At 39.0% G+C, this 13961-nt stretch overlaps 1 long non-coding RNA gene and 1 pseudogene across 1 annotated transcript; one reads left to right on the top strand and one right to left on the bottom strand.

Moving 5' to 3' along the window:
* Window positions 1–7963: 7963 nt before the first annotated feature.
* Window positions 7964–12031, top strand: LOC126410657 (uncharacterized). Its single transcript, XR_007575133.1, has 2 exons — window positions 7964–9137; window positions 11723–12031. It is a non-coding gene; the product is annotated as an uncharacterized LOC126410657 (long non-coding RNA).
* On the bottom strand, window positions 9616–11716 carry LOC116266981 (glycerol-3-phosphate acyltransferase 1-like; annotated as a pseudogene).
* Window positions 12032–13961: the final 1930 nt, after the last annotated feature.

Raw genomic sequence — 13961 nt, 5'->3', positions numbered from 1 at the left:
TCTAGCTTAAGCGGACCTTATAAAGCTCGACTCAAGCTGACCTCAAGCTGAGCAAGATACAAGTTGAGTCAAGTTAGAGCAGATTGAGCTCAAACTCGAGCTCCACTCGTTTAGCAAGTGGAGCTCAAACTGATCTTTTAAAACTTGACTCTAGATTAAGCAGACCTTATAGAGCTTGACTCAAGCCGACCTCAAGCTGAGCAAGATACAAGTTGAGTCAAGTTAGAGCAGATTGAGCTCAAGCTCGAGCTCCACTCGGCTCGTGTGCAGTTCTAGCTCAAGCTGAGATTTGAATCAGGTGTTGATTGCACATTGCTGACCAATTGATGCTGAAATGGTATATTTCTTGAATCTTTCCCAAGGCCAACCCCAAGCACTAAACTCTGGACACGCATCCTTCAACTTAACAGTGTCCATACAACTAAACTTCAGCATATTGATCACGTAGATACCTTTTTGTTTTATTCTGCCTTTGAGAGGGTGCACGCTCACTAAAAAAAAATAGTTTTTATTTTTTGTTTTTTGATGAACTGATCTTTTAAAACTTGACTCTAGCTTAAGCGGACCTTATAAAGCTCGACTCAAGCTGACCTCAAGCTGAGCAAGATACAAGTTGAGTCAAGTTAGAGCAGATTGAGCTCAAACTCGAGCTCCACTCGTTTAGCAAGTGGAGCTCAAACTGATCTTTTAAAAGTTGACTCTAGATTAAGCAGACCTTATAGAGCTTGACTCAAGCCGACCTCAAGCTGAGCAAGATACAAGTTGAGTCAAGTTAGAGCAGATTGAGCTCAAGCTCGAGCTCCACTCGGCTCGTGTGCAGTTCTAGCTCAAGCTGAGATTTGAACCAGGTGTTGATTGCACATTGCTGACCAATTGATGCTGAAATGGTATATTTCTTGAATCTTTCCCAAGGCCAACCCCAAGCACTAAACTCTGGACACGCATCCTTCAACTTAACAGTGTCCATACAACTAAACTTCAGCATATTGATCACGTAGATACCTTTTTGTTTTATTCTGCCTTTGAGAGGGTGCACGCTCACTAAAAAAAAATAGTTTTTATTTTTTGTTTTTTGATGAACTGATCTTTTAAAACTTGACTCTAGCTTAAGCGGACCTTATAAAGCTCGACTCAAGCTGACCTCAAGCTGAGCAAGATACAAGTTGAGTCAAGTTAGAGCAGATTGAGCTCAAACTCGAGCTCCACTCGTTTAGCAAGTGGAGCTCAAACTGATCTTTTAAAACTTGACTCTAGATTAAGCAGACCTTATAGAGCTTGACTCAAGCCGACCTCAAGCTGAGCAAGATACAAGTTGAGTCAAGTTAGAGCAGATTGAGCTCAAGCTCGAGCTCCACTCGGCTCGTGTGCAGTTCTAGCTCAAGCTGAGATTTGAACCAGGTGTTGATTGCACATTGCTGACCAATTGATGCTGAAATGGTATATTTCTTGAATCTTTCCCAAGGCCAACCCCAAGCACTAAACTCTGGACACGCATCCTTCAACTTAACAGTGTCCATACAACTAAACTTCAGCATATTGATCACGTAGATACCTTTTTGTTTTATTCTGCCTTTGAGAGGGTGCACGCTCACTAAAAAAAAATAGTTTTTATTTTTTGTTTTTTGATGACAGTGTAGATGGTGCAATCTACATCAGTATGGTTAATGACTAAAATACTCTTAATTCACATAAAAAAAGAAAACATTTTGTAAAGACAAAATTAGAAATGGAAAAAAGTAAAAAGACTATGGTGGACATTTTTTTAACAAATTACCAAAATGTCCTTCCCTCCCGGCACACGTAACTTTTTCTTGACCACCAGAGGAAAAGCCATAAATGCCCTTCAACCTTTCTTTATTGATTTTATATTAACATTTTCAAATATTTGTCCAGTAGCCTTGGCTTAAAATTGGATTTAGACAATGGAATTTCAAGGCATTTTTACTTCACTTTTCAAAACTAGATCTACATCTACATGCATGTCTGGATTTTTTTTTACAAAGTAACTAAAACTTACTTAACCTCCCCACCTATAAAATAATCTAGAACTACTTAGTTTGAGCCCCTCTGAAAATTTGAATTGTGCATATTTAGGCAGTTCGAGTTAATCCTTGAAATTTGAGCTAACAAATATTTAAGAGGGAGAGGCAAAGAGAGACAGAGTGTGTGTGTGTGGACAAAAAAATGTGTTGACAAAATAACTTGGTGAAAGAGAGAGAGAGAGAGAGAGATGAAAGATGGATACATATACAAGATCAATTTGCTTATTTGACCAATAACCACCTTAACCATTGTTGTAAAAATAGCGCTTGATTTGTTGATTCACATCGAACAAGTGTATAATCAATTCAGTTGACAAGCCAATAAGAACGCTACATGTATTAAAATTCTAAAATTTTTAAATATTTATAAAATTTAATTTCTTCTTATTTTGTTTCTTTATATAGTTTTTTCAATTTTTGGAAAAATGATTATGACAGTGCATCTTGCTGATTATCTTCAGTTAAATCACCAAATCAGCCAACTCACTGGATCAACCTCAGGGCCTATTTGAAATTTCTTCCTTAATTTTACTATGGACGCTGCTTTAGTTTGACTCATGTCAGAAAAAGACCGAAACTAGTTACATGCTCACCATTGTGCATGGGTGTATAATGATCAATCAGCCTTTGATAAAATAAAAAAGATTGTCAGAAAGATGAAAAAAGAATTATGAAAATGTTAAAAGCCAAAAATGTAGATATGTTTATAAAAAATTTCTAAAAATACCCCAAATTTCCTTCATGTTGTGGTGTGTGTTTGGGGGATAAACATTCGAGACTGAGTTTTGTATGCCACCCCGGTGTACAACGAGCATACACTAAGGGTGGACCCTACTGACAACATGTATATTTACTTTCATGCTCAAACATTGCATATGCATGTGCATATGATAACAAATATGTATGAAATAACAAACAAGTATGAGATAATGTTTATGAGATAACAAAAGATTTATGAGACAATGAACGGACGAATGTATTAGATAACAGTAAACATAAGTATGAGATAATGTTTATGAGCCAATAAAATATTTACTTTCATGCTCTTTTTTCGGTCGTTCCCGTGTCACAATGTATACCACTTCCCCCTTGATCAAATGGATCGAGTCAGGTCCAGTTTATAGTTCACAATCATCCAAACCCAGATTTTTTTAATAAACAGCATATCCTTCCGAGTCCGAAGTAGGTCAAACAATACACATTAACATTAGAATGGGCACCAAAATAAACGTTATCATTTCTCAGATACAACAGACATTAATTAAGACTAATTAAGTTCCAGCTCCATGTACTTTCTTTTGGACTGTAAAATGATGGAAAGAGTGAGATTATCGCGCCTAGCTAATTTCAGTTTTGACATTTTAATGGACTCATTGCTCGTATAAAACACTATTCGTCGCCAAAGAAATCATATTTTCAGATGTGTCAGTTTGAATCTCCTTGTCTTCTATATCTTATGTTACATATTCTTCCGTGTTGTTCAATTCACATAATTATTTTTTTCAAATTAAAGTCATGTTTGATGCACAGGAAAAACCCTGTGCATTGGTTGAAAACTGTACAGGCAAGTGAACTTTCACCCGTTCACCTCACGACAAATCAAATGCCATGAAATTTCACCCGAAAAACTCGTACGATCGGGTGAAATTTCACGCGGAAAAAAGTCCAACCTATTGAGGTCGGACTTTTTCGCGGAGACAAAATTGAGAACCGTTAGGGCTCTCAATTTTTCCCCTCTTTCTCCCATCGACGCCCTTCTTCCCCTCTATCGCTGTGTCTCCTCCTCCCACGCACTCGATTGTTCCTCTCCTCTCTCCTCTCTCCTCTGTCACTGTGTCTCCCCTCTGTCACTGTGTCTCCTCATCTCTCGCTCTCTTGTTCCTCACCTTTGCTGCTGCACAGGTCTCTCCTCTCTCGCTGCGTCTCCTCCTCTCTTGCTCTCTTGTTCGTCTCCTCTCTCGTTGCACAGGTCTCTCCTGTCAAACCCAACGTTACCCGCTTGCAACCCTAGGTGAGCCCTATGCGTCTCTTTGTCGCTCTCTCACACGCTTGTTTGGTGAAAACTCATCCTTCCTTTTTTCTGTCTTTCATACGCAGGCCTTCTATACCAACAAGAGATTTGGTCTTATCCCTCTTGGCTGCTCCTTTATTCAAGTATACCTCTCACAACAGGAAATTTACCCTCCTCTTGCTTTTAATTTCTGTTTCCTTTCCCATATAATGGTTTTTTTATCTAAGTTCACATTGTTTGGCTTGAAGTTACTATGTGTTTTCCGTCTCTCTTTGTCTCTGTAGCTATGTTTTTGATGGTTCACTGTTGTCAAAAGGCGCCCACTCCAAGCTAGCTAATAAACCTGAATTTCCCTGCATCCCTGTACTTCTTGACATATGATTTTGCATGATCTCAAATTTTCTGCTGTAGAACAAGAGACTGATTATCATTTTACTTCATTGTGTATATGAAATTGTGAATTTGGATATCATCATTGTGGTTCTGAGTCATCCAATAAGATTTGAGGCTCTGTTAGCTGTTACTGTCATTTGGGTTCTAGGTTTGGTTAAACGAGGAACCAATTTTTTTTGTTCTTGTGGTGGCAAGCCTTTGAGTATGTTACAAGTTGCAACTCGCTGACTTAAGTAAAATTTATACTTGCTGGAAATGTTTCTCCTACCAGATCATGTTGCTCTAGATCCCAAAGCAAACGGGAAGAAAACAGAAGGACCCTTTGATTCATCTGGAATTTAGTTTTGTTCATAATATTCCTATGAGGCTTTCTCCGGAAAGAAGTTTAAACTCTCACAAATTGACCTTGATTTCCCTTTTTTCCCATTTAATAGAAAGTTTATCAAATTGTGGAGCATCATGCATTTTGAGATCATCTCTTCTTGTGTCCCCACAAGGATTGCTGCTGAGCTTCATTATGGCATTTGCTTGTTTCTCTTTCTAATTTGGAGATCCAGTTATCCATGTATAGCCCATCAATGTGATCTTGATTCATTGGATGGATATCTTATGAACCTGTGAGCTTCCTTGTGTAGCTGTTCAATGGATTGCTCGAGGACTGTAGATGCTGACTCCATCAATCCCACACTCCAATTAGAAGCTGTGGTTTTCTTTTAGGGGGACAAGTTTGTTTCCAGTTTGATTACCAATTGATTGCAGAGATTTTTGTAAAACTAAACTCTGAGAAGTGATGCCTTTTTAAAGGAAAATGAAAAACACTAATTACATAGCTGGTATTCATAGAACAACACGTTCGCAATGTTATCTGATTGTATACATTTCACAAATGTTAAGAACCGTCCAAATATGAGCATGCAAGATTACCAACACATTTCGAGAACTGATGCTTAAATTTCATGGGGTTGTTGTTGATTTCATGTTATGTTGAAAAGTATTGATTACGAGTCTCAGTCAATTGATGGAATGCCCTTTGATTGTTACAGAGGTTAGCAAATTCTGGTCTTCTACTCTGCCATCTAGGGATGTCAACAGATCGATATCTGACCGAAACATTTAAAAAAATCAGATATGATAGAACATCCCAATAAAAAATCAGATTGGATATGGATTTAAAAGATGATATCTAATCGAATTTGGATTTGGTTTTAAATAATTATCTGTTTGGATAACACTTTTCTTAGTATGATATTCAAATCAGAATCCGAAGTCGCCCATCGGAATCCAAGTTCACCCATCTTAATCCTATGGAATCCGAATCAGAAACTATAAATTCAAATCCAACGTCTTTTGAAATTATGGGTTGATGGGTTTTGAACCTGGAACTTAACATGTTTCGGGCTGTTTTGGCAAAAGCTGTAAACATGGGAACCAACTTAAATTATTGACAATACAATAACATAAAATCTATACAAAGAATTAAACTTTTAAGATTTATCATTCTTCTATAAACCATCCTCTTTGACCCACGTCAATTATCACTCAGTAGCTGGAAAATGAAGGTTCATAGCCATATTTTCTTTCTTGTGGACCCTAAACCATAATAAATTTGAATCTTATTTTAAGTATACAAGGCCGTAATGAAGAAATAAGGTCATATAAATATAATAGCAAAAACAATTAATGAAAATAAAAGACTAGTATTTTCGAAACAAAAATAGTATAGGATTAATATATTTAAAAGTTGAACTTGGTTTATAAGAATAATGATCCATGATTACTATTTGAGGCTATAATTTTTTTTAATATGTATTTCTTGTAATTTAGACTCAAAATACATGCTTGAGACAATTTCTTTTGTTATCCAAACAAAATTTTATATTAAAACAGAAAAACATACTTTCAAAAGATAAATTAACGCAATCAATTAAACAAAAATTCCTTTATTGAAGTGTTTTTTAACTAACATTGAAATATATACATTTAAAATCAATTTTTTTTTTAAATAATAAAAAATTTATTTATTGAATTAACAAAATGATTGGATCAAAACAAACATGGATCTACATGGTTACATGTGAAAATCCAATATCTTTATTGGACTTGCTACCAAATGAATTAGATGCTTAAAAAACAAAATTCAGACCAAAATTTAATCTATTATTTCTTATTTGATCTAGATTGGTAGTCCTTAAATGAATCTGGGTCATCAGTCAATGGGATTCAGCCATTCAGATCTTATCTACCGAAACTTATTCGATTTCATTTGATTGGTGCAATTCAATTTGAGTTCTAATCCACTCTCGAGTAAAAAAGCCATGTTCAATTCTAGAGCCAATCTTAATGCTCTATGCCAAGTCCTAAGTATAAATCAAGGTTTTCGATGGATGCATGTATGAGTCTAAACATTACAGATATAAATGACAATATGATGCATAATACTTCAGGTAGTAACTCAATAAGGCTCATAATTGAACCTAAACCACGTGGCCAACCTGGACCAAACAATCTAGAATCGAAAATTATAAATTCCTAAATTCATAATCAAAATATTCGACCTAACCATTATAGCGAACATATTTAGGTGATGAGAAGATGTTTATTTTCCAGATTTGATTTAGATTTCAAAAATGACACATGTTGACATTGCAATTCTAGTTGGGCGACACCAAATAGATGCAAGTTAATGAGCGGCTTATTGAAAAAAAAAATGTTTATTTGTTGTTGTTGAAAAAAAGGTCAACAGCCATAGCATATAAAGCAATGAAGTGGGATATTGAAACTTAAACAAATTAAAGTGTATTTAAACTGTATGGTTTTTCAACATCCTGCTTCATTTTTTAGGGTTTTTCTATGGCATCATAACCTTTTTAAAAATATACTCCGTAGAAAGGCTGCGGGAATTTTCCCAGAATATTATTGACAAGAAATAGTTATATACAGTGACAAAAAATGGGAGCCTTTAGGGCTCTCTTTCTTTGGGTATAAACACAGAAAGTGCTCCTGATCCCATCCGTGACCTTTCCATTCAGAAAAAAGGTCTCTACCATTAGATAGAGTAAGTAGATGAATAACTTCAGCAGCTGGAGGGGAGCTCCCAAGTGCATACATTCGGTTGCAGGGCCAGATCTGCTGTAGAATGAAAACGAAAGGTCTAAATCCATTAATAGCACCATCAAGATGATTCATCCACTTGACATGATTGCACTGAATAAGAATTGCTCCATCTAGGCTCGAAGAATTTCTGCCATACGTCGGTAGAGGGCCCAATAAAGGGCAGCTTCCACCTAGCTACCCCATGTTGGAGCCGGTCCAGCAAAACCCCGTTGATCTTTCTTTACCAAGACAGAAATGTTCCTGACAAGTTGACTCCTTAGAATCCAGAAAGGCCTCTCTTCCTTCATGCTTCGCACTATTTGGAAGCTTCCTTAGAATCCAGAAAGGCCTCTCTTCCTTCATGCTTCGCACTATTTGGAAGCTTCCAAATAAACCGCACAAGAAGGTGGTAGCAGTTCTTCCAACATTTCAATAACCATTTCGCTCTAAACCTGCGCTGCTGCCACTACCACGAACTCGAGTAAACTTCCCAGTAGTATGGTCCATAATCCTGCGATAAATGTTGCCCTTGAAGAAGAGATGCCTCTTGTCCTCGATAGCATTTAGGCAGAGACAGCCAAATTGAGGCCCAATCTTTGAGCCCTGCAATCAAGAGGCAGCTAGCTCTTGGCAGATCAGAAGCCGGCCAAATACGCTCCCGCCATTTATCAGCTACCGCATTGGCCATTATACCTTCGAATAATGCTCTTACGGTCCACAGTCCAGACCCGAATATCCCCCACTTGGTGACCAAGGGTCGGAAGAGTAACTACAAAAATGTTGAATCCCACTCCATCTCCAAAAGTATGTCATGGATTGAGATGGATTTGGTGGCTTCAATGAGCGAGTATTTCTCACCAGGAATCAGAGCTAAGAGCCAGAGCATGGCACGCATCAAGCCAGAACTTCGCATGCATACCATTGTGAACTTCTTTCTCATTTGATAAGAGATCTGATGCTTTTCCATGCTGCAAAAGTGTGACGCCACGCAGGGGAATGGTTGTTGAAAATTGATCCAGCACAACATTCTCCCCAAAATGAAGTTGGCCCCCAGTATTGGGGAATAGCCGGCTAAGGACGTAATCCGACCAAAAAGACATGCCAGCATGAGAAAACATCTTTTGCCTCCAACATGATAAATGTTTCCCCACTTTAACAAACAAGCAAAGGGGAGAGCAGATGATGCTTTCAAGGAGATCACTAGTGAGCAACGGCATGCCCAGGTAGGTAAAATGCTGCATCTGGTAGGACCAACCAAAGGTGGTTGTCATAGCATGGATTCTTGAAGATGAAAGATTAAACCCAGTGAAATTGATGATCGAACCTGAGCAGTTCTGAAAGTTGGCGAGAGCATTGCAAATTCCTTGTACTTCGCTTGTTAATAAACACAAAAAGCAAAATAATATAGTAGCCCTTCCTGTTTCTCTTCTTCACCTCCGTCGCCCGAGCCTTTCTGTTTCTCTCCCCCATCTCTTCTTCTCCTTCGTCGTCTACACGGATTCTATTCGTTTCCTCTTGCTGCAGCTCATCAACCGGCGTCCTCGAGCAGCTCCTCAGTAGGGCATTTTCCAGCGGCTCCTGGGCGGCGGCTTGCCATGGTGATAGTCAATCTCTCTCTTTCTCTCTCTGTCTCTTTCTGCTCGTTTTTTCTGCCCCCTGTCTCTCCCTCGGCCAATTTTCAGCACGCATTTCCGTTGGCGGCAGAGGGGTTTTATGGTGTTCTTCTTCTTCGTGAACCGACGCAGCATCTCCTACAAGCGTCGCATGTTCTCCCTCTTTTCCTTCCCTCTTTGGAGTCTTCTTTGTCCTCTGTGGTTCAAAGGTTTTCTTTGAAGAGGGATGCAGATTTGTTTGAAAGGGGATACCGAATGAGGCATGATTGGAGGAAAAAAAAAAGTTATTTCCACTTAGGATGAAACATGTTTCTTTTGCTTTCAAGGAGGGTCATGAGTACAGCCTTTGGGGGTCTTAAATATAAGTCTGTCCTTTTGTTATTGTGATTCTAAAGCCTTATTTTGCATATGCCCTTTCCTGATTGTGATTCTGAAGGCTTATTGTGCATTACACGCAATCAGCCTTTCAAATTTCTGCAGGTTTACAAAGTATTGCAGAAGGTTTACTGAAAGAACTCAGAATCTGCTGTTAATCTCTCGTTTTCCTTTGGGATTATTTGCAACAAATTTTTAATTTTTACTGGTTCTTACATATCTGCGTCACATGCCAATACTTGGGCCAGAATATAACTGCTGCACTAGGCTCTTGTCACTTTATGTGACATCACATCATTCAGTTGTGATAGGTTTAGTGTGTTGATAACATGGGATCCTCTGTATGGCTACTTCAACGAGGGTAAAGGATACTGTGAAAGAATACCTAGTGATGAGATTCAAGTGTCAAGAGCTATATTTTTGAGTTTGAACTTTGGATCAGCTTAATATTCTAATGAGCAGTAAGTGTAGATGTTGGTAATCTAGTCAGTAACCCCAATATTTCCACTTCATACACAGGAGAAGGGTTCGTCATGAAGAACAATGGGTCCAAAACACTTGAACCCACTGGCTGTTGTGCCATAGAACATGCTCACAGATGTGTTCATGGCCAAAGGCACTATGTCATCAGCCAGTTCTGCAAACAGTGAGCTGAATCTCAGGAGGTAGGTCTCTCTGCATGTGGTGCCCTCTGGGCACACCACCAAGTCCCCTTCCTTCAGCAGCCTGTTCATGGTCTTTGCATCTCTCTCTCTGTTTCTTGTTAGCCTCACTGTTTTGATAGGGGAGAGGATCTCAGAGGTTCTACTCACGCTGTAGGTCACTGCTGACAGTGGTTTTTGCAATGCACTGCTGAGGATCACAGGGTCCAGCAGAGTCGTGTGTGAGCAGGCATAGAGAACACCCTTCTAGGCGTTTCTGTCTACTCTGTCAAGCCCCTTGACTCTTATCTGCACACCATCCATGGCTGCTATTGCTCTAGCAAACTTCATGGGGAGAGAGATCCCGATTACGATTCTGAAGATGGCTAGCGGGAAGGCAAAAGGAATCCATAGAAACATAGTCAAGGAGGCCATTGGAGTAGGCAAAAAAGCCAGTCTGCCATCATGGAAGACCAGGGGCTTGGGATACTTCTCTCTTGCCATGATTGAAGAAGGCAAGCCATTCTTCTCATCTTGCCTGTACACCACATACGCTTCCTGTCATCCAAAAAGGCTGGAAAGAATCATTACTTTTTCAAATACAATGTTGGTAATCTAGTCAGTAATGATAAGAGGGCATACTAAATTCAAGTTAGGAAAAGGTAAAAGCCAAATTGGTCAACAATGTATTTCTGAAAACAGTGAACTAGAGGCATTTTCATCATCAGTTATCAATGTCTACTAGGAATTCTGATTCTTGCCATCTCTGCTGATTTTGTTTTTGAACAATGTATTCCTTCATTGTTAGCAATATGGCTCTGTTCTTCTCTTTTATTCCTTGCTCTCTATTGGGGATGATGGACCTAACTAGCATTCCTCTGGTCCTGAAAGCCACTAGAGAGAAGGAATGACCACTTGGTAAATGTCACATATGAGTGGCGGACATATAGTTATTGGCATGTTGAAGGAATAAATTTTCTCTGCTGTGTCCTTTCATGCCATGAATTTCTGTTCTTTTTTCTTGATTCAGTCTGAAATTGTAGCCATTAAGTGTTGGGGATAACTGGAAAATACTGTGACACTAGAGTCGAACGAATGAAAAGTCCTGTTGGAATTTGCCTCCTATTCTTTTGTCCACTTTTCTGAGAGGATGACATACGAAATACATTCTTTGTGTTTGCATTTTCTTCTTTGAGGAGGACAATGAGGATGCAGATACCAATCACAAAGCATCCTCTCTAGAGGCTTCTCCGAAAGGACACCCGAAGATGAGAACATCATCTCATGCTCCATCAAAAAGAGAGACTGCTTTTAATTTTTTTATATCATCAAAGAATAGAAATTTGATGTTGCAAAACTGTAGCTTATAAATTGTCCGAGGGTATCTTTTTGAATTTTATTATTCCAGGAATAGTGTGTTGACCGAAGAGAGCATATATGAAATCAAATACCATGGAAAGGGAAGAATGCCAGTGACTACACTGTTTGCTTTTACAGGTTTCTCTCTCTCTCTAGGGTGTGATATTTAAGTAAGGTTGTTGCTTCTCATTGTAGGGATTTGGTGAGAAATGCACGCCAAGAGGTCACTGTACATTCGGATCTAGGCTGCACGATAATTCCTAGCCATGTTTGTGAAGTTTCAGGCTGAACAAGGATGGCCGAACATTGAAATTTATAAAGATTGATCTTTGTAGACAAGGGCATTTCTGTAGAAAGCATGGGCTTCAAATATTGAATAATATACTATTTATAAACTACTACCGGAATCTTAGATGCATCACTTTTGGTTCAACATGGCGAACTGGTTTCAGTTTGTTTGTCTATTTTCTTCATTAATGAAAAAACAAGTTGTTTTGGGTCTTATTTTTTGGCTGTTTGAATAGTTGGCACGTACAACTCAGTAAGGTCTGCAAGCTAGAGGATATATGTCCTAGTTGTTTGAGCATTGTTAATGTAACAACTGCAGTCCGCGTGACTTTCTTTCATCCTACTTCATGGTAAAACTTTGTACTGTTTCAACCAGTAACTCGTTTCTCTCTCTCTCTCACACACACACACACACACACACATGAGAAGTGCAGAATGGTCGGTCAACTCTCATATTTGTGAAGTATTTCTTGGAAAAAAATGCTAGATGTTTTTAATCTATGATTCAGTACTCCATAGAAGTTGCCCTCAAGAAAGTTGCAAACATGTGGTTGTGGTATATTCGAACATCAGATAGAACTGACAGTTCCAATAAAACATAAACAAACTCCAGATAAGACATATATAACATGTGGTTGTGGTCTATTCGAACATCAGGTAGAACAAAAAGTTCAAATAAAACATAAACAAACACCAGACAAGACAGACAAATGAAAGACACAAACAAACAGAATAGAAACACGAAACAAACATCGAACAAGAAGAACGTAGTATTTTGTTCTTAAAATCATCAAACAGTGGACAATGAGTGGACAATGAGCATCATTGTTCATGAATGGACAGCTTGTCTGTCTTGTCTCAATGAACAACAATCAAACACCTTTGTCTTGTCCCAATAAACAACAATCAAACGATCTACGGGGGACAATCTCCATTACTAAAATAAAGAGGTATGAGAGAAGGGATCTCCTGCCGAAGCCCTTTGATAGGATCGAACCACTCTCCTTCACATCCATTAATGTGAAGTGCAAAGGAAACAGAGGTGATGCACAAACGAATCCGTCTAATCCATCTTTCATGGAATCTCAAATGGCTAAAGGCATGACTCGATCGTAGCGCTTGTTAAGGTCTCATTTAGCACATGGTGCTTTAGTGTTCCTGACGTTGAGGCCCACCATCATCTTATGATCCAATACGAAGCTATCTTGGATTTTCCGTCCTAGGAGAAAGGCACTCTGGTTCTTCCCGATGATTCGGTTAAGGATAGGCCACATTCTAATAACCATGATGCGGCTAATAAACTTAAGAACACTAGTATAGAGGGAAATTTGTCGACTTGGCTCGTGCACTTTAGGTGTAAGAGCAAAATGGGTCCTTGATAATCTTGCCAATATTTTTTTTTTTAAAAAAAAAATCCTCGATGGCAGCTGAGACATCATCCCTGACAATGGGCCAGAATGAATCAAAAAACTTGTTTGGGAAACCATGGGGCTCAGGAGCCGAATTACTATTACTGTCTGCTCCCAACACTACCCACCGAACTTCCTCTATCACAGGGCGATGAAGAGAGTCGTTTTCTGCACTAGAAACCAAAGGGCCTTTCTCAAGCCCTTCCGGGAGCCAGCCAGGTGCAGAGTTGTTGCCTAGCAGGCCTTCAAAATAGGAGGTGCAGATTTAAAAAATCCCATTGTCGTCTGTGATGCGAGAATCGCCGTTGACAATGGATCTGATTTTGCTTTCTGACGCCTATTGCTGGTCATGTGCATGAAAAAATTAGTGTTAGAATCTCCTTTCTGAAGCCACCTGACCCGAGATTTCTGACGCCATAATTCTTCTTCCTGCTGCAGGAGGGACCTAAGTTCCACTGTCTACTTATTTTCCTCTAAGACAGACGAAGGATTACCTCTTTCGACCTCTAAGTGTGCATGAGAGATGGCTCCCATAGTGCGTGCTGGCCCTTCTGCTGTCAAAATTATAGACGCCGCTCTTACTCCAAGCCTGTGTAGCTCGATGCACCACCTCCATTCTTTTGAGAAGGCGGACCATAGCGCACCCATTTTTAAACAGCTGCCACTTGGATTTAACTAAATCAAAGTAATCTGAATTTTGAGACCAAAAGTTATAACGCCGAAAAACTGTCTTACCC

Source organism: Nymphaea colorata, chromosome 13, assembly GCF_008831285.2.
Source record: "Nymphaea colorata isolate Beijing-Zhang1983 chromosome 13, ASM883128v2, whole genome shotgun sequence".
Taxonomy (NCBI): domain Eukaryota; kingdom Viridiplantae; phylum Streptophyta; class Magnoliopsida; order Nymphaeales; family Nymphaeaceae; genus Nymphaea; species Nymphaea colorata.
Note: the sequence above shows the minus strand (reverse complement) of the source record. Positions and strands in the feature narration are given on the sequence as shown.